Source organism: Drosophila serrata, unplaced genomic scaffold, assembly GCF_035046125.1.
Source record: "Drosophila serrata isolate PLE 108 unplaced genomic scaffold, ASM3504612v1 contig_293, whole genome shotgun sequence".
Classification (NCBI taxonomy): domain Eukaryota; kingdom Metazoa; phylum Arthropoda; class Insecta; order Diptera; family Drosophilidae; genus Drosophila; species Drosophila serrata.
Genome location: NW_028257191.1, coordinates 1904540 through 1926232, shown reverse-complemented (window position 1 = coordinate 1926232; position 21693 = coordinate 1904540). Strand labels below are relative to the sequence as shown.

At 34.7% G+C, this 21693-nt stretch overlaps 1 protein-coding gene across 9 annotated transcripts in view; it reads right to left on the bottom strand.

Annotated features, from left to right (window-relative positions):
- The window catches only part of LOC110176001 (frequenin-2), a 33837-nt gene extending 17114 nt beyond the window's left edge, over window positions 1–16723 (bottom strand). Inside the window, exons 1-2 of one of the 9 annotated variants that reach the window (XM_020942203.2) lie at window positions 16534–16723; window positions 16239–16293 (exon numbers count right to left, since the gene is read on the bottom strand). The gene's annotated coding sequence lies outside the window, so the exon portion shown is untranslated. Of the gene's footprint in view, window positions 1–3303; window positions 3516–5350; window positions 5573–5695; window positions 7127–16238; window positions 16294–16406 lie in introns of those variants that run through there. The other 8 variants (XM_086836711.1, XM_086836712.1, XM_020942205.2 and 5 more) reach the window with 8 other exon arrangements.
- Window positions 16724–21693: the final 4970 nt, after the last annotated feature.

Below are 21693 nucleotides of genomic sequence, written 5' to 3'. Positions count from 1 at the left end.
CTGACTTTATCGGGAGTTTGAGCCAGCGAAATGTGATTTTGAGTGGAATATTTAGCTAAGAATTCCATTAGTTAAAGTAAAAACAAATCAGAATTTTCTGATAATATTTTATACAATTTTTAAGTTATTTTTAAGCCAGATTGTACGGCTTTTAATTTAAATTGAAGTAACAGAAATACTAACCTACTTTAAGTTTAGTATGTAACTAAAGATCCCTATTATTTTCAGCGTTATTTTCCCATCTTATGGCATATCCTTTGGAAAGGATATCCAGCATTCGGTTTGAGGAAAAGCCGCCTAGATTTTGTTTGTTTTACCTGCTGCCTGTTTTTTTCGTGCTGTTTTTCGTACAACGACAATGGCAGAAACGGTGACGACAGAGCGATGTCTACAAGTTTTCTCCATAGAGTTGCGTAATTAAAATTTTAATAATTTTCCAGGCAAGTTTTCCATCCCCCTGCTCCCCCCTCCTGTGAAGCCGCTACGGGGTAGAAACTTTTTTAATTCCCTGTTGCCACTTGACAAGCAAATTGCGTGAGACTTTAATTGACTTTGAATTGGCAATGGAGTGTATGTGTGCGTCTGCCGCAATAATAATTTATTGCCGCCACAACAGAGACCATAATTAGGCGCTGGCGTCCTTGAAGAAATCATCACAAATTAGACAGAAACTTGCATAACGCAATCGTAAAAGGAACCGCCTTTTCCCCTCATTTCATATATCCCAACGCCTTTAGCCGCTTTTTACGAGATGCGGACAAATTTTGATGGCTTTGCGGAAGCTGGCACCGTCTTAGGCAACTTTTGATGGAATTTCCAGCTACAGATTCAGCTTCATCTCAAACCTTCCATCTCCGACTCCGTCACATCTACAATCCAGTCAACGTGTGGACAAGAATTCTCGACGGATGTGCCCCCGAAAGTTAACTGCTGACAGTGAGAGAAATGCGACGGGTATCCTGGGGAAAAGCGTTGGACAGAAAGGAAAATTAAACTGTCCCAAGTCCAGTGTCCGGAAGCCATATAAATTATTCAGCCACCGAGCCAGCACGACAATGCAGGACAATGATGTTACAACTTTATGCGAACAAATTGATAAGTATATAAGAAAAGTACAAATAAAAATATAGTTGAAAAGTTACCGCTAATACTAGGGATATATTTCAACCTGATAATGGTTGACCTGCATTCCCAGGATATAAATAGTTCACCTCACAATAAGGAGCTGTAAAAGCTGATTTCTCCCCAATGCTCGGTTAGAGATCAGGCCGGGAGACAGTGACGAGAAATGGTAAGCAAATCCATTTGAAAAGGGCAAATGTTGTCAAGGTGATGTGACCAGCAAGGGGTCAGGGGTCAGGGGTCACATTGAAGCTGATGATGCAACGGCTAAGAAGGAGTCTACCTCAACTGTCCCCTGGTGTCTTTTCCTTCACCAGAACTCCTTACTTTTCCTCCTTCTTTTTCACCTTCCCCTTGTCCGGACCCCTGCCCTTTTGGCTACCCCAGTCCCTGTAATTTTCCTGCCTCATTCCACACTGTCCTTTTTCAGCTCCTTGGAAAAATTGTTTGTGCCAACTGCTTTGGGCGTCTGTCTCGTCCTCGTCTTGTGTCCCACCAACTCAGTTGCAATGCTCCCATCCGCATCCGCATCCGCATCTGGGTCCGTGTCCCTATCCATGTCCACGTCTGCGTCTGTCAGAGTAGGAAATTGAAAGGAAAAAGGAAAATTGAGCATACTTTAAAGCGCCTTCTGCTCCGGCATGTCTCTAATACTCCTCCATTTCTGACACCCATTCCAACTTCACCTGTCGTGGGGCATTACGCGATTTCCGGTCAGCTCTAAATGCATTTACCTTCCGGCTATTTTCCCACTCCGGACCCAACTCTCATCGCAGAAAATTATATAAAATGGCCATCGGCGTTGCCATTGAATTGAATAATTGCCAAACGACTTGTAAACAAGTTTTGCAAAGACACAGCAACGGTGTCTTCTCGCCCAACGAGTTCTAATGCTAATTTGTTTGGTATTTTCGCCAGAAAGAAGGGAAACGAAACGGAGGTACTGGGACAGAGGCAGAACTTCGGGACAAAAGCGTTACAGAATTTTGCGTAACTTTCGAGCTCACCAGGTCCTCCTGCCTCCTTTTTGTTGGCGTAACTTGGTTGCTTTAATTGCTTCGGTAGGGCAACCAAACTCGATCAAACTTGAGCTAAGTAAATTAGTCAATAGCCTGAATAGACGGCCAGTAACCAAGTCAAACTTCTGAATGGAGCGGGTTCGAGAGACTGAGCACTGAAAGCGAACTGAACTGAATTTCGGAACCCATAAATTAGGAATACCCCAGTGAATACTCAATTTTCGACTCTGCACGAAACAAAGTTTCTTCGGCCTCGGTCTCGGTTCAAAATCATAATTTTCAGCAACCCCAGCGATAAGTTAGTTTAATAAATTGGAATATAAACAATGTCGCAGGACGTCGTTGCCTCTCTGAGTTCATTATGAACAGAGTCCTTTAAAGCATTGACCACATTTTCAAAGATGGCTTCATTGGACTTTGGACCTCGTGTCTGTCTCGACACGTCTTGGTTTATTTCCCCTTTTAATGGAATTTTTAAGCAAACAATTATTCACGCCGGAGGACCGCCTCTCCTCTCTGTGTCTCGGAAACTAAGGAAACTAAGAAATTGCACTTTTGGGCAGCCAGCCAAAGTTTTCCGCGAAGGAAGTTGTATTTTGTCCTGGTAACGGGCTTAGTCTGAAACGTTTTTTTCGTAAGTGTCAGTTTTATTTCGGTTTACTTCAGTTCTTTAGGTTGTATCGTATTCATTTTTCACCTTCTATCGATTATTTATCTTTTATTTTATTATTTCTTCTCTTTAAGTTCTTTTTCTTGTTTCTGTTTATTCTGATCATTCTGTTCATTCCATTCATTATGTTTTCTTCGTTCATTCCGTTCACTCCGTTCAACCCATTTATTATTTTATTATATTTACATATATTCTTTTCGTTTGGTTCATTCTATTCATTATGCTATTTTTGTTCATTTTTTTAATTCTGTTCATTATGTTCATTCGGTTCTTCCTATTTTTTCTGTTCATCCACTCATTTCGATCTTTCTGTTCATTCATAAAACGAAACAAATACATTGAATAAAATAAAAATAAGGTTTTTTTGATTGATTTCTTAGCTGCTATCAGTTGAGGTCTTAATATTTCCTAAATGCTTTGTTGTTCAACCCAGTATGTCCTTGGCAACCCCATTTGTTACCTGAGTGCCTGATTACCCACCCACCCACTCACCTGCCTCTGTTATCCTGCCCTTCCCTCTGCTTCTTTGTTTGCTTTTAGGTTCTAGGTAATTTTTACCCAAACTTGGTTTATTTACAGCAGATAAGCTGGCGACACCCCTATATCTCCATCCCTTGGGGCCGTGAAAGTTGGCCAGGATCTCATGTGTCTGGCTATTTACTTGGCCCGGTGAATTATGCAAATGCGAGTGGGAGAAAGCAGAGCTAGAAATTAGTAATAAAAGTTACTTTCGGGGCAAAAGGAGCGTAACGGGATAGGACACACACACGCTAAAGCATACAAGCACACACACACAGATATAGAGGTAGGACCCACACACACACACACGTGAGCGAAATTTACATAACCTCTTTCATTTTGATTTGATTATTTTCATTCAATTTCGTAAGCCACGCGAACGGGCGAAGGCTAAAGCCGCCAAGAGGTGGCAAGTGGGAACGGTGTGTTATGGATGGCTCATGGTGGGTGGGAAAGTGGGAAGGGGGCATCGGCAGGCGCAACAGCGACGAGACGTGGAAGAAGCATCCATTGGCCAGCAGAGAGCAAGGCGAAACCCGAAAAACAAATAGTATATATAATATATATCTGAGGTACATATGTATACTATATAAATCAAGCAAATAGATGAGATGTGGGAAAGTTCTCAAGACATATTTTAATACGAAGATTTTATTACCCTTTAGATAGTTAACAGGCACATAACAAGAACTAATAATATATAAATACATATATAATAATAAATAAATAATAATAATAATATAAAATAGTTTAAATCAAGTTAAATAAAATAAAGAATACATTGATTTTCATAATTATTTTATATTATATTATTTATTTTCTTTACTTTATTGTAAAAGCAATAATATAATATAATATAATTTAATTGAAATAAAAAAAAATGTCAATACTTATTTTTCTAGAAATAATTTTTCCTATTTTAAAAGCAATACAATATAGTGAAAGTCTAGATGCCTTACAATTTCGACTGCAATTTGTACTATGTTTTTCTTTACAGGACATTTATATATTTAAAGCCTTTATTTTGCATTTTTAGGCTTTGTTTTTACCTAGGTTTATCTAACAAAAAAAATATAACACTTAAAGCCTAGTCTCTTCATATTCCAGATTCTACATTTGATTTAGTTTCTTTGATAATAAACTTTAATGTTTAATACAAAGATGCGTTACCTTAAGGAATTTATTTTTGTCTTAAAAAACTTAAAACTTAAATGTATTGTATTTAAACTAGATTTCTTTCTAGTATTAATTAATTAATAATAATATATATAAATAAAAATATTTAATACCAATAAGCCATATTGTACTTAAAATAAAATAAAATAATTAAAATTTAGATATCCTGCTTTATAGCCTAGATTTCTCACTAGCTTTTATTTATATCAAAATTAAATAGTTAAAATTTAGATGCTTTGATTTTAAGACTCTATTATTCAGTGGCTTTTTATAATAAAATCAAAAAGTTAATTCCTAGATTGTTTATTTATAATGGACTCTATTTTAAGTACATTTCTAATACAAAAATAAAAAATATAATCATAGATAATCTATAGAGCCTCAAATTCTATACCTAATTCTTTAATAGGATTCATTTTAAAATAAAATAGATCTAGAGATTTCCCTATTCTTGTTTTTATGTTAAACTAGTTATTTTTAAATAAAATAATATACTTCAACCCCTAAATTCTTTGTAACACTAACCCAAATCTAAGCAGGCTTCTAGACCTAATAAATTTTATTAAAAATAAATAACCACTATTACTTCCAAACTCAAATAATCTTGTCTAAGCAAATATTGGTATCCAAAAATGTAATATTTCAACACCCCGTAGGTGTGTGTGGGTTTATGTATGATGTGTTTTGTTACCCTTTTTTAGGGGGTTTCCTGTGAAGTCTATTAGGCTCTACCCAAAAAAAAAAACACACACACACAACACCCTATTTCCCCCCTCCATTTAACACTTTTTCGGTGCTTTCTCTTACTCTCTGAAAGTGTGTGTGTGTGTGAGGGTTATGTTACCTTTTTTGGAATTTTTCTCGGGGCCTTTTTGGTTCTTTGGCTAAGTAAGTCGTTAAGTTGTCAGACTTTACTCTCCATGGATGTACATACATATATGTGTGTTTTTGTATGGGTATTTGTGTGTGGCTTTATCAATAAAGGAGCCACTTTTGACAGGACATCAACTGGCAAAGGCCTCGCTTGCACTTGACTAAACAATATTTGCCCCGGCTTAAAGCCTTTTACAAAGAAACAAAAAACAAATGAAAACAAACTCGGGGAAAGCTAAAAATATTTGTTGTAGTTCTTTTTAGAGTTTTTTGTTTTTATTTTTAATATTATTATTTTTTTTAATATTTTGCTTACATTCCAAAACTGCTTTTCTCCTTTAGTTCGTCTGCGGTTTTTACGGTTTTTCGGCACCAAGTATAAACAACAGATAAAAAATAACAAAAAAAAAAAAAACAGAAACTGGCAGGATACGTATGCGGCGACTCCGGACTTTAGTGTGTGTGTGTGTGTGTGTGTGTGTTTGTGTGGGCGGAACTCGGACTCCCGGATCTTGGATGCGGATGCTGGGAAGCTGGACTCTGTCTACCAGATACTTAGATACTATCTGCCAGATACTCCTTTGAGGTTCCTGGTCACTAGATTTTTTGGGATTTTTGGATTTTGGCTACTAACTCTACTGAAAACTGAAAACTCAAAACTCAAACTCTCGGGTGTCTCGTTGCTCCGGGGGGCTCGGTTTTCGTTCCGTTCGTGGCACGGTCTGATATTCAACTGAAAAGCTTCGGTTGAGAGCGGAGCGCAATCAACAGTAGGTCGAATGTCCTTGCTGATACGAGCCGCCAAAAGCCGAAGCCAACGAAGTTTGACGAGGCGGACGCCGTTTCATATCCTCACTCACTCCCTCACTCTCCTCATCCTCATCTCCCGCAGAGCTTTCTTGCAGAACGCAATCATAGTCACAGCAGCCGGAAGCCATGAGGAGGGTGCAAGGACCATGGAGGGATGAGACCAGCTAAGCCAACACAGATATCGCTCGAGTAGTTTAAATAAATAAATAAATTCGTGGCTTATTGTAATGGCATCAGCCTCTCCCCCCTCCTTAATGCAGATCCCAAGCAAAAAAAGTTGGCCAAGATTGTTGTTGTCAAATTGTGCGAATGTCCTCCGGCTGACAGGTCCTGAATCTGATCACGAAATGTGCGGTTGCATCGGATAATATTTAAATGGCGCCCAAGGGACATTCTTTTCTTCCTGAGGCATGTCCTCCATTTTCCCATTTCCCTTTTCTCTGTGTGTGTGTGCTGACAGTTTTCCCATTTTTTTCTATTCTCCATTTCTCCCAGTCTTCCTCTATCTTTCTTTTTTTCCCTGTTGGTTTCTTTTATTTTGACTGCGGTCAACGCATTTAATTAGGAGCATTTTGTCCCAGCTTTGATTCAATTATGAACGTTCTCCTGCCGCTTTTCATTTTTAATTATGTAATGCAATTTATAAATTTCAATTTTCATTTGTATTCATTTGCGCGCACCTGTGCAGGAAGAGCCCGGAGCTCAGTGCCAGAACGAAACGCACATGGCCGAAATGGGAGCAACGTGCCGTATGCGTAATATTAGCGCATTAATATGTGCCACTGCCATTTGGCCATGTGCCATGCGTGTGTGTGTGCCCGAGTGTGTGTGTGTGTGCCAGTGTGTGTGTTAGCCCATGAGTCTGACAAGAAAAGGCAGCGGCTTAAAAATATCCAGCATTCGGTTGTAAAAACACACGAGGCACACGGGCGGACACAGGGAACGCCAGTAATTCGACATTACGAGCATTAGCTCCCACGCTGCCGCCATGGCTCCTCCTGTCCCTCGAAGTGCCCATCACTGTCGACCCTCTCTCTCATTTTCTGCAATTCACCACACGGAGAGGAGCTTTGCTTTTGGCAGTGCGGCAAAAAGCTCTCCCCTCTCTATCTCTCTCTCTCTCTCTGTCTGCAGGGAAGCTTTCCTTTTGGCCATTCGGCTCAGCTGGCAAGTTTTTGGCGCCAGGACAACAGCAAGAAGAGTCGCTCCGGACCGCAAACCGAAGCGAAACGAAACGAAACGAAAAATCTCATCTAATCTAATCGCATTAAATCAGCGATGTTCACGCCAACGCATTTTACCACCCCAAACCCCCATCGCCACCGCCACTGCCACCCCCATTTCTTCCCAGGACAAGGGCACCTGTTTCGCTCGCCCGCTGCGCTTATCAGCGCATAAACAACGGCAAATGCTTATGATAAGCAGTGCAAGGGGGGTTTTTTTTTGTTGGGTAGTAGGGGAAATCATGGGAATTGTCATAATTTAATGATTTAATATTAAAGTCAATCATTTAATACAATTTGGCCAACATTACATAGTCAATAAATAGTCTTTTTATATTAATAACAAACACATAGATGCAGGTATTATATATAAGCAATAAAAAGTACTGTTTTCTATCAGAAAAGGTTCGATTATCGTTTATAACGACGGAAAAAATTTAAAAATTATATATCTGCAAAATATCACATTTAATATTGTATCAAAAGTGTTGTAAGCTTTGATATATCGAAATTTTAAATATTAAAAAATATAAAGTCAAACTTATCGAAAAAAATATGGTTTAAAATTTATATATATATTGATTCGATACATCGAATTATAAATATTATTCCAATATCGATTTACTAAATACCATTATTTTCCAGTATGAATTTATTGAATATGCAATACCAATTCATTGAATATAAATTTTTATAATATACACTTTTTAAATATAGATTTATTAAATAGCGATTTATCAAACATCGATTTATCTACTATCAACTAATTGAATGAAATCAAATAATACAATATCAATTTATCCAACAGAGATTAATCAAATATCGATTTATTAAATAGCAAATTAAAAAGCATCGATTTATCGAACCTCAAGTTATCATACATGGAAATTCAATTAATGTAATTCCAATTTCATCGAACATTAAATTATCGAAAATCAATTTATACAATAACTATTTATTAAACATTGATTTATTGAATATCGTTTAAGCGAGCATCCATTTACAGAATAATTATTACTATATATTTATTGATTATCGATTAAACGAGTATTCTTTTACCGTTTATTAACGTATAATAACATATACGTATGTCATATATACATGTCATATATTATAGTCTATGTTCTAATATAAATATGTACATACAATTATATATATACCTTGACCGAATTGATTTTTAATGCTCTTCTACAATGAACAATGGATTCAAGTAGATACATTGTTAAACTGAACTCCCCTCTGCTTTTCCAAATCGTTTCAAACTGCTATCTTTGGGAAATCACTAAAAATATCTATCATACGCAGTGTGGTCAATGGGGATTTCCCATTGCAGATAGAGATAGTGGCATGTTGCCATAACCCTTTTCACTTTCCCATCGGAAATCGCGTTATGACAACCCTAGTGGAAACCCCTTGGCTTTCGGCACTTTACTTATCTCTCCCGTTGGTTGGGGCAACGAAAAGCAAATATTTATCATACGCAACGTGGGTCGAGGAGTTCCTCCTCCCTTCTGTGTTAGTTTTCAGGGATCTCCCTCTATCCCTCTCTCTTTCTCTCAGTCTCTCCCCCCTCTTTCTGTCTCTCTCCTTCTGCCTGCTGGAGGGCGCCATATCGTTTAACTGCCTCAAAGCAATTGTTAATTAGTGCACCGACCTTGTCGTAATTAGTGCGACGCTGCACATGGCTCGGTGGGATTTTTGGGGCGGCACCAGATGGTGGAACTAACCCTGGTCTGGTCTAAGGAGCAAAAGCAGAGCAAAAGCAAAAGCAGATGCAGAGCAAGGCAAAGCAGTTGGAAAGCACAAAACCCCAAGCCGACAAAATTTTGTGTTAAGTTTTTGGCGAATGCCGCTGGGGCATTGCAGGCAGAAAAGCATAACAAAAAAAAACCATCTCGACATAAAAGATACTTGGTATTCAAATGAAATTAAAGTTATTTAAAGTCTTGTTAGATTTTCTTTTACAACTAATTTATAGAAATCTCTGGGAAATTTTTAAGGAAACATCTTCTAAACACTTTAATCTGCGCTAAGATACCCTTTAACTCTATTTGAAGGCGAGACATTAAGGGGTACCAAAAGAAACTGTAATTCCCTGGAAGCTGCAAGCGGATCATAAGTTTTGCATTAAGAGCATATAATTTTGCGGCCACAGACCAAAATACTCGTAAGCTAATGAGCCACGAAATAAGTAGAAGAAGATTTAAGCCAGAAACTCCTTAAAGTTTCAAGGAAACCATAAGCACTTGCATTTAAATACTATGCTAATCAACGGCTGACTACGAAATGAAACAGAAACTGAGAACTGAGGAACTCAAAATTGGGGAAAATGGAAAATTGGAAAGAGAAAAAACAAACAATAAAGAAAATAAGTGCATAAATCTCGAATGGAAATTTAGCAGACACACAGAAAATCTGAAAAAGGCAAGAAAATAAACCAGCTAGCTGAGAAATCAATCTATTTGAAAGCCTCACCTCACCTCTTTTGCCTGCCACATTTAAATACAAATTAAAAAACAATTAAACATTTGACGGGCTCGAGAATGTCGAAAAATAATTAAGCGAATAATTATTTAATTTGATGAGTGTGTGTGTGGAGGGGGGGTGTGTGTGCGTGGGTGTTGGGTAATTTACGAGGAAGTGCCTCATAAGACGAAACGACATGGCACGAGTATTGAGAAATGCTTGCGATATGAAAATTAATAGACGCACTTCCAGAGTGGCAACAACAGGAACCAACACGGGACAAGAGGCCGGAGGAGGAGGAGAGAAGAGTGCGATGGAACACTTCAAGTGTCGTGTGAACGGGTCCCAACCTCCCCCCAAAGAAAACCGAGTCCGGGCAAACCCCCCCCAGAGCAACCAAAGCCCAACCCCAGGTCCCAGCCAGGGGCGACAGCTTCCAGACACTTTACCAAATGCCGGCGCCAGCATCAGGCACACACACACAGACACACACACACACAGACACACACACAGACACACACACACACAGAGACACACACACACAGTCACAGAGACACACACAATCGTGGCAACGTGGCGTATGCTTGATATTTGAGTAGGGATTGAATGGCAACTTGCAACTGATTTGGCACACTGTCAAAAATATTAAAACAAAAAATAAAACTTAACTCTAATTGATGAGACCGGTGCTTAGTGTTCTTGATCTACCAAAATCCAACCCAAACCCTAAAGAGCTTAACATTTTTCCTTCCTATTTTCATAAACGCTTTAAGCTTTTGTGCATTTTTCCCCCCTCGTAACTACCATTAGCAACCCTCCTCCATATCCTTGTATCCCTCTTTCCACAGGGCCATTTGCTTCCCCCTTCTCTCTCTCTCTCTGCTCTCTGCGCCATTTGTTGTTATTATTAATTTTATGCGCCATATAAACGGTGGAAGGACCCTAAAAAGTCAGCAGCGTCAAGTAAACAAAAGCCTCTAACGCCGCTTCATTGGCCAACAGCAACAACAAAAATTACAACAAAAATTACAACAAAAAAATTACAAAAAAAATAAAAAGGAGCAGTGAAAGGAGCAGCAAGAATATAAAAAAAAGATTTTGCTACTGTGAGGCATTAAGAAACAGGCGACAAAGGAGATGAAATCGAAGAATAAAAATGAGGAGAAAATAATATATAATATATTACAAAACCATACAAAAATTAATTGTTAAATATAATAGGAATTTTTTCATTTAAAAAATATAAATATAATAAAAATATTAACAAATTTCTAAATCGGGAAATGTTTTTTAATTTGTGAGGTTTTAAAGAAGTACCAGATGTATCGTATCATACGATAGAAAAAAAAAACACTAAATCACTATTTTATTGTTATTAAAATAACGGGTTAATGATTACACATAGATTTCTATTTTTTAAATAATTTTTAAAAATTTAAAAATGAGTAATATCATTTTAATCAATAATAATAAGTATTAATAATGGCAAAAAAATAATATGTTTATGTTAAATAAGATTTTTTCGATATTAATAAATTCCATATGACTAAGTTTACTATTACTAAGTTTGCTAAGCTTTGATGAAAGAATTTTTAAATATTAAAAAAAACAATTTAATATTAAAATATCAACATATTAGAAAAATATCTAAAAAAGACTTTATATTTGTTATGTTAATTATACCGAATATATACATATATACGATTTCAAAAAACATATCAATTGCATATCTATCGATTTTTAAAATAATCTATTTTTATATAAACTTTCTCTTTAAGCAATATCTGAATATTTTTGTTTATATCCCTAGGTAGAATAAAAAATATACAAGTTTTGTAATGGTAAGCAATGATTTTCTTATATTTATTTATTATGCTTAGAAGAAAAATTAATTTTGTAAGGAATTTTTATATTATTATATTAAAAAGCTTTAAAAGAAGACAATAGAAAATGCAATAATTTTCATATAAATTTTGTATCAAATTTATTAAAGTTAAGGGAAAAATTATATTATCTAAATTTTTCAATTTTTTATAAATTGTTAAGTTATTTTATTATTATATTTTTAAGCTTAAATACAATTTAATAGAAAATTCAACAAAAAAAATCATTTATTTGAATTATTTTTATTACTTTTTAATATAATTTATGAATATTGAATAAAATAAAATGTTTTAAACAAATCTTAATCAAATACTTCAGAAAACCCCTGTACTTTAAAATAATTTTATTTCATTAATACTCCCTTTTTATACTCTTATGAAACATAAATGGATACTACTACCTATAGTATTAATAATTTGAGAATAAAGAATATATCAAAATTATTAAAGATTAAATATTTATTTATATTCTTCCATCTTGAATGTAGACCTACGAAAACAAAATAAAACTAAGGTTAGATTGAGTTACTGCCTTGACCAGTTGGGAATTATAACGTCACAGAGGTGGAACATCACCACTTTTGTCGCCTTTCAACTATCGCACACATGTGAATTTTTAATTCGCGTGTGTGTAAGTGTGAGTGAGTGTGTATTAGTGTGTGTGTGTTTGTTTTTGTGGTCCATGCCATTGTCATTGCCATTGACTTGGTCCTGCTCCTGCTCCTGCTCCTGTTCTTGCTCTTGGTCGTGGTCGTGGTCTTGGTCTTCGTCTTGGTCTTCATCTTGGTCTTGGTCTTGGTCTTGGTCTTGGGTCGACGTCATATTGTGTTTGGCAAATCGTTTGCGATAAAGCCAACTACATAATGTCTCTGTAGGCCACGACAGGCGCTGGCGATGGATAGGGGTTGTGGGTAAAGTCTGCTCCTGGGGGTCCGGGACACATAAAAATGCTAAACCAGCGCTACACACACACATACGAAATACCAATTTCCAACCCCCTGACCTCATGACCCAACGACCCCTCATTTCCTTCCATATGTGGGCCTCGGGATAATGCGCGTTATCCTTGATTGCCTTGATATTGGGCCACGAGCAAAGGCTCCCAGCCAAAGGGGCTATGTATATGCCGCTTAAACTTTACTCCCCCCAGGATACTCTATAAACCAAAATAGAGTCTATTTCCAATATAATTTGGTATATAAAAAATCTATGAACTATGTACATATTATTCCTAGATTTTACAGTGTCTTTTGAAGATGATTTATTTTTATTAAAAGAAAAATTTCGAGATAATTGGGAAAACATGTGGAATTGAGTATTTTCTAGTGAGTTTTGTATTAAGATTATTTCGAACCAATTAAATATAACTAATAATATATCAACATTTTGAATTTAAACCTAAAAATAAAGTAATAAAAATGTATTGTTTCTATAAAAGTGTATATTAAACTTCGTTGAGTCACTATTTATATTTTTTCCTTATTCTTAGCCTTGATTATTTCACTTTTCTGTGTCTTTGCCCGTTGAGCCTATCGTGATTTGGCTCTTTTCAGGCTCTGCGCCTCATGGTCCGTCTCCTGTATCCTTCCAACAATTCCTTCTGGCTTCTTGCCTTTGTGCTTTATGCTCATCATCATTTTGCCGGGAAAGAGAATTCGCAACAGAATCAGATATTTTGCCTCCTTCTTGGCGGCTAATTGGTTCCAAAACTGCCGGCCTGTCGTTGGCCTACCGATTCTTATTCTGATTCGGATTCTGGTCGAAATCCCTGGCTAACATCAGGGGGGGTTAGGACCGAAATGGGGGGAACTGGAGGGTCTCTCTGAAGAGCCGTCCAGAGGCAACTAGCTAAACAACAATTTTAATTGCGACCAGGCAGAGTCAACGTCTGGGGCTCGGGCCAAAGGCAAATGAGTGAACGCTCCAAGAAATATGAACGAGGTCAATGATTGTTTACACTACCCTCGAATGCTGTTTACTTCGAGCTGGCGAGCAGAGCAGGGGGGGAGGGGGGGTGGAGGGAAAAGAGGCAGGAAAATAGAGGAAAATGGAGGAGGGGCTGGGGGGTAAGGTTGAGCACTGTGAGTTTAATTCAGACACCTTTTTTTTTGGGCGGAAAATGCCTTTCGCGGAAGCTGATAGTGAGCAAAATGTAAGAAAATTAAGTAATTAGGAAAACATGAAGCTGTAATGTTTAAGGTCTTCTTAATTTAACTTGTTTTCTTTAAGATTTAAATGGAAATAAATAAGATTTTATGCTTAATATGCAATGGAATTAAAATGAAACATGAAAGGTGCGTGACCTAACTATGCTTGTTAAGTCCTAAGAATAAAAATTAAATTAAAGTACAATTTATAAAAGAAAAAGTGAATGTTCTTGTAATACTTAATGCAAGAACATTTCTGCAGGCTTATTTTAAAAATTTAATTAAAATTGCTTGATAAACACGAAGTTATTAGCAAATAAAGTGGTAACCCTCTATCTCTTTCTAGCACTGATTAGTGGAGACTCCAACCAATTTTAATTTTTTTGCTTAACTATTTCGTTCTTTTTTTCTGTCTCTGTTTTAGTGTTTATAAAGAGAGACAACAACAAATAAAAAAAAAAAAGAGAAAGAGAGCAAAGCATAAACACTTGCCTGTACCGCTAAAAATTCTTTTGTTGTTGCCCCATTTTAAAACTTTCCTAAAAAAGTGTTTAAAATAAAAATGAAATGAAATGAAATAAACTAACAGATCCCTTCATCCATCAATTCCGATTACCTCATAACCTACCAGATTTCGGGAAAGCAATTAATATTACAGCCACATTCGTTTTATCTTTTATTAATGGTTTCTTTGTAATCGCAACTTTGTATTGTTCAGGAAAAAATACACCTTCAGCAGCACATTTTAAATTTAGTTTAATTGCTATTTATAAAGTAGAATTTCTTTGTTATTGTTAGTTATAGTTATACTACAGTAGTAATAGCGTACATTATTCTGTAAGAATTATTTAACGATCACAGTCGTTATATGTGAGGGCTACTGTTGTATATTTTTCTTTGTGTAGAAATAATAAATATTTTAGAGATGACTCAAAGTATCGATATATATCGGTATTTTATCAATATTTGTAAGGATTTCTTAACGATTTTTTAAGCAATATTATCAATTAATTAATTTTTTTTGTTATATCGAATTAATTTAAAATGGTATATGAAAGCGGAAAAAATAGATATACAGCATTCATAAGATATTATTCGATGGCATCGGTATTTTGTTTTACATGTTTTTTATTGTTATTTATAATAGTAATAACTTCATTAATTCCGTAAGAATTATTGAAGTCAGCTGTCTGAACTGTAGTTTTTTTCTTATTGCAAACACAATAATAATAATCTTGGGAATGACAAAAAATATCTATATATATCGATACTTTATCTTTATTGCCCTCGATAAATAATTTGCAATAAATCGATATTTTATTTGTTATATCGACCCAATGTAATCCAATAAAAGAAGAAAAATAAATAAATAAGAATTACATTCTGCAAACTGAAATAATAGCAATCAACTTAGTAGAAAATATCGATATACATATACCGATAATGTTTTCGCCACGATATTTTATTAATAATATGTATAGTTATAATATTTTATTTGTTATATCGATACAAATTTTTATTGAAAAGAAGGAAAAATAAATAAATAAATGAATATCTTAGAAATTTTTAAATAAGATCAATATTTGAATATTCAATGCGATTATTTTCTAAATATAAATTATTCATAATAAACATTTATATTAATTTTAAACATAATTTAAAAATTAAAATTTTTTTTCGTTAAATAAATAATTGTTATTATAAATATTTTTATATCAATGTTTGCAATTTAAGATATATTCTATTAGGCGCTATATTAGTGTCGATAAATCGACCGTATCTAAATTTTCCTCTCTGTATAAGTACATTCCAAATCAACATAGCTCAGGAAGATAAGACATATTTATAAATATTAGCTTACTGATAACTAAATAATTTACGTTAAGCTAACCGAAGATAAATAAATATGTTTATTGAAATTAATTAATCATTAGGCAAACCCCTCTTCTCTTCCACATTTATTAACATCTAAATTAACCCATAGTTTATTTTACTCAATGATTAGTGATAAGAAAGTTCATGCAAAGCAGAGATTAAACTGGATTAAGGTGGATTAAACCATTCCACTTATTCTTCAAGAGTTGGAGTATACATATATAACATATATGTTTGTATATATTTCGCAAATTGGAAACCACACAAAGTCATTTGTCTTTGAAATAACCACAGAGAGAAACCCCTTTCCAAAGACACCGCAATTGGAATGAAACAGTAAACCACCTGCCCCTTAAAGCGATCTGCCTAATTATCAGTTTCACTGTTATATTTCTAAATATATATATATTGATATAATAATAATGTTTATATAGGGTATATATATTTATACATACCTGACAAAACACCGAAAGTGCGGTCAGTGAACGTTGCGGTGAGTCTTTGGTTCCGCTGTTTGCGATGAGAGTAATCGACGGATTAAGCGTAATTATAAATGTAATTTCCACAGGACCACATATACGTTCACACACACACACACACACACACCATCAGTACACTCACACACACTCTCAAAGTTTTCGGCTCAAAGGCAAATTGCAGAAACCGTTTAACGCATTAGCGCGCACATTTAATTAGGGCAAAGTGATGGGTATAAAAAAAAGGAAGGGTGGCACACACACACACACACACCGAGGAAGTGATTTAAAATATGCACCAAAACAAAACACAAATAAAAAAAAAAAAACAAACTAAATTAAAGAAGAGCGGAAAGAATAGAAAAACAATGAGGAAAACCGAGACGAGTCGCGAGTTTTGTTGAACATGCAACTTGTGCGAATGGCAATCGAATGCCAGCAGAAGCAGCAGCAGCGCCAAATAGCTTTTCCCCCTCAGTCGCAGTCGCAGTCGACGCCAGCAGCGACGTCAATTGAGGCAGAGCGATTGGGCAATTCGAATAATTTACTTTTATTTGCATTTCTTGCAGGTGTTATGGCCCAACCGATGACTAATTGTAGCTCAAATATATACTATATATATATTTGAAATCTATGTAGCTACAATTCATGGCCCATGGCCTCTGCCTAAATATAGTAAATAATAAAAATTCTGCCGAAAAAAATAGAAAAAGCAGAAACAAACGAAAAATAACAAAAGGCAAATGGCAAACGGTAAGCAAATAAACAATAAAAACCACAGATACACGGATACAACAAATGCAGATACAAATACGGATACGGATACAACTATAGATACAGATACAGCTACAAATACAGAGAAAGATACAACTAAAGATACAGATAAAGAATCTTCATCTCGATCTTTATACAACTAAAGATACAGATAAAGAATCTTCATCTCGATCTATATACAACTAAAGATACAGATAAAGAATCTTTATCTCGATCTCTATACAACTAAAGATACAGATAAAGAATCTTTAGTTATATCTCTATCCGTATATATAATTTGTATAGATATAAATACATATACAGCTACAGATAGATACATTCACAGATACAACCATAGATACGACTGCAAAATCAAAAGTACCGTTACGGATACAACTACAAATACAGCTAGAGCAACATATACGAATAGAGATACAACTAAAGATACAGATAAAGATATAGATATAGAAAAGATACAAATACAGATGTAGATACAAATACGGATAGAGATACAACTAAAGATGCAGATACAGATAAAGATATAGATAAAGATAAATATACAGATACAGACACATATACGGTTATAGATACAACTACAGATGCAGATAAAGATACAGATACAGATAAAGATACAGATACAGATACATATCCGGATATAGATATAGATACATCTAAAGATACAGATAAATATATCGATAAATATATAGATAGAGATACTGATAAAAATACCGATACAAATACAGATAAGATACATCTACAGATACAACTTCAGATACAGATAAAGATACATCTACAGATACAAAGATACATCTACAGATACATCTACAGACTGCAAAGCTAATTCTATTGTTACGGATCTATGTAACTACAGATACAGATCCAGCTACATTTACGGAGATAGAGATACAACTAAATATAAAGATAAAGATACATCTACAGATAAAGATACATCTACAAATACAACTCTAGATACGGCTGCAAAATACCGTTTATTCGGCATCTCTAACATATCTATCTATGTATCTTTCAAATACGATGGATTACTTTTTCGACGAATTTGTTTTTGCTTTGATCTATCAAGAAATTTCCCTCTGACTATGCTCGGGCCACACATTTTCCGCCTTATCATTCAGTTCGCAGCTTTCCCATATGTTTTCCCTTCTCTCCCAGGAAAACACACACACTCACCGATCTCTGTGGTTTATTTTTGGTTTTCAGTCTTATCACTCTAAGTATATACCATAAAACTGTATCAATTAGTTAAGCTTTTTATTGCCCCGGGATCATCTTTAGTTAGGCAGATATTTTGGGAATATATATATTTAAATGTATTTAAATATATGCTAATATTTTATTATTTTATTTATATTTAAATAGTTTTTAATGTTCATTAATTGGTAAGTTACTTAAGCTAAGTTTATTTGTAATTTATTATAAATGATCTTGCTATTACTTTGCAATTTATAAGTATTTTATTGGATACTTAAAGGATAGTTCTTGAATAGATTCATAACATTTTAAAATTTTTTTTTTAACTACAAGAATAATATTGTATACAGTTTATAAAAAAAGGTACACATTGACTTACCTATTTTACTTTTTGCTGAGTTACTATATTCTTATTTTTTCAATAAAACTATTCCTAAATCATGATATATTTAGCGACTGGCATAGTACTATTTTAGCAACAATAAAAACAAATAAATTATAAATAAATAATAATAAATAAATTATAAATAATAATAATAAATATATCTCTTATCATGCACTCATTATCTCAAAGGCAAACCCATAATGAACTCTAATTGTTGATCTTTGTTTTGCCCAATTTAATAGTTCCTTGAGATCTGTTTAAAGCTCATTTGTGGAAGATACTTCTCTGGGGGGCAGACTATTGATCGATGACGACGACAGATCGCCGGATCAAATCGAATCGAATCGAATCGATTCGAATCGATTCGGATCGAATGATTGCTTGGCCTGACCACCGCTCATTTCCTATTTCAATTTGCATTTGCTTCCCCCTCCAATGAATGTGGCGAACGTGCGAAGAATAAATTCGCAATTGCGTACATAAGAGGGGAATTTAATAGGCGCGCCTCCAAACTATGCCAGGCGGAAGGCGGTACGTCCGCGTCATCGAATCGAATCGAAATCGAATCGAATTCGAATTCGAGTTCGAATTCCCAAAACTGAGCCAATTATAATTACTGTTTATTTATACTACACACACATTCGGCATTCCCTACATAATGTAAAAATGTGGTTAATTCGAATGTTTCTCATTGTTTTTTGCATTTCCCCCTCCCTTCAACAATCTCATATTTGCCCGTACTATTTAGTTATATTCCGGGTATTTGTCGGGTATATTGAATATATACCATCTTGAATATTGAAATCAATCAGAGAAATATAAATACATTTCATTATATATATCTAACAAGCATATAAAATATTTAATTCCCTTACTTTATTTGTTCCTGCTCTTCGCTGTAACCTTGGCAATGCCGGGTATTTCATGGTCGAGTTAATCCACATTAGCATTGTTCTTCTCTGTGGCCCAACAATGAAGCGAATTGTATAGATACATTCGGATTCAGATACAGATGATGCAGCTGCATATACAGGATCTATTTTGGTTTTTAATCTGGTTGCCTTTTATTATAAATAGTTGGGCTGCCTAGATAAACAGACAATCGCTGCCTCTGCCTCTGCCACTGCCGCTGCCACTGCCTCAGTTGGCGCATCCGTTGGATAGTTGGATAGTGTCCGCATCTGTGGGATACATTCATTACTAATTCATGTCAAATTTCCAACACCCGCGACACGCACGAAAACCGCAAAAAGTAATCAAGAATTATAAGTCCCTCTCTCCGTACACATCAAAATGAACAAGTAGGAAAGGTATACTCGACTTGGAGATACCTATTGCGAAAAACAAGTACGAAAGCGAGACGGAATTTATAAAAAGAATTTGATTGAATATCTCTATTGTACTCTAACATTTTAAGTACCTTACTTTTGTCAGTTAGGTACAATACCATTGCAGGGTATTTTTGTATTTTTTTTTATTTGAACTGAGAGTTGTTTAAAAAACTCATACTAAAATCCATTAAGGGTACTTTATTTTTTAAGCAATAGTCCTGTATTCATAAAAAATTAAATAAACTTGTAATATTCATTGTTCAAGAAAAATACTCTTAAAATTTGAGTACAATTGGATGGTAAATATGGGAGTTAGAGGGTAGCAAATTTGCCATCTTCTATATCCAGTTTGCTCGCTCTTATACTTACTATCATATTCATATTTAGTAGAATCCCAAACAACGGTGTCGTTCTAAATTAAACTGTTTTAATTTGTTTTTCCTCATACATTTTAAATTGAATGAAGTAAACTTTAAGAATTGGATTAAAAAATATAAATAAATCGATACTTTTTCGATTTTAGATGTAAAAAACGATAAAGAAATCAATCCTTTACCAACCAATATAAATATATTGTTTAATATATACAACTTTTGAGACTATTTTAATAAAATAAAATAATAAATATATTTTAGATTTCTTCCAAAAATAGATTTTATCAATATTTTAACATTAAATGCTATATGTTGCTATATAATATAATAATATACTTTATTATATTGCAATATAATAAAAATATATACTATAAACATTATTATATTTAAAGCATGAAATTTAAAATTAAACAGACAATGGGGATAAATAAATCAATTCTTTAACATGACGATATATGTATGTATCTGCGTTATATTAATGATGTTTGATATATCGGTCTATATAATTGAATAAAAAAATAAAAAATAAATATTTGTTAGTCATCTTTCGTATATCAGTTATTTTAATTGATTATCTGTATGATATATCGAAGTAATATAATCCAAAAAAAAGAACCAAAAAAAATAACCAATTTCATTCACATTATAAAATCAAATTTTATAGTTCTTAAATAGCTGATACATCAAAATTTGCTTTATTTCTAATATGATTTTAAGTGAAACATACAAACCGATATAATATATCGAACTTTTTCTCTCGATATATGTACATCCCTAGTCCTAAGTCAAACACACTCCCGCCTCTAGTAGAGTTTATTTAGATAATTGTTGATTTTGAACTTCAAAGGGGAAAATGGGGAAAGCGTTGTGTCGGTGCACTTTCATAATTATTTCGTCGCCAATTTGCCAGACACTCATAACAAACATTTATTTGAGCAAACAAACACACACAAACTTTCGACATGCAAGGACATCAATTAGTATTAAGTACGACATCAATCTGGTAAATAAAGTTGACCAAACTTGTTACATTCTGTTAACATGTCAGCATGACCATCTCTAGTCAACTTGAAGTTTGCTTTGTGCAAACATTATACATTTATGTGTGCATACGCTGCGTATACGTAACGTCCATGTAATCTCCATGTAGCTGTCTTCGTTGATTGCGCATACGCCACGTGTGCAGTGGGGACTTCCCCCTAAACATAACATAACAGTTAATGGCCATTAAACAAAACGCTTACAGGTCACAGACTAACTGTATAGTGTTCCCCCCTCCCCTCGCTCACTCGAGTGGGGGGGAAAGTTATATAGAGAGTGCCGGGTTACCTGGCTGTACTTAAAAGGTGTCCCCGAGCAGCTGTCAAGGATCCCATACCAGC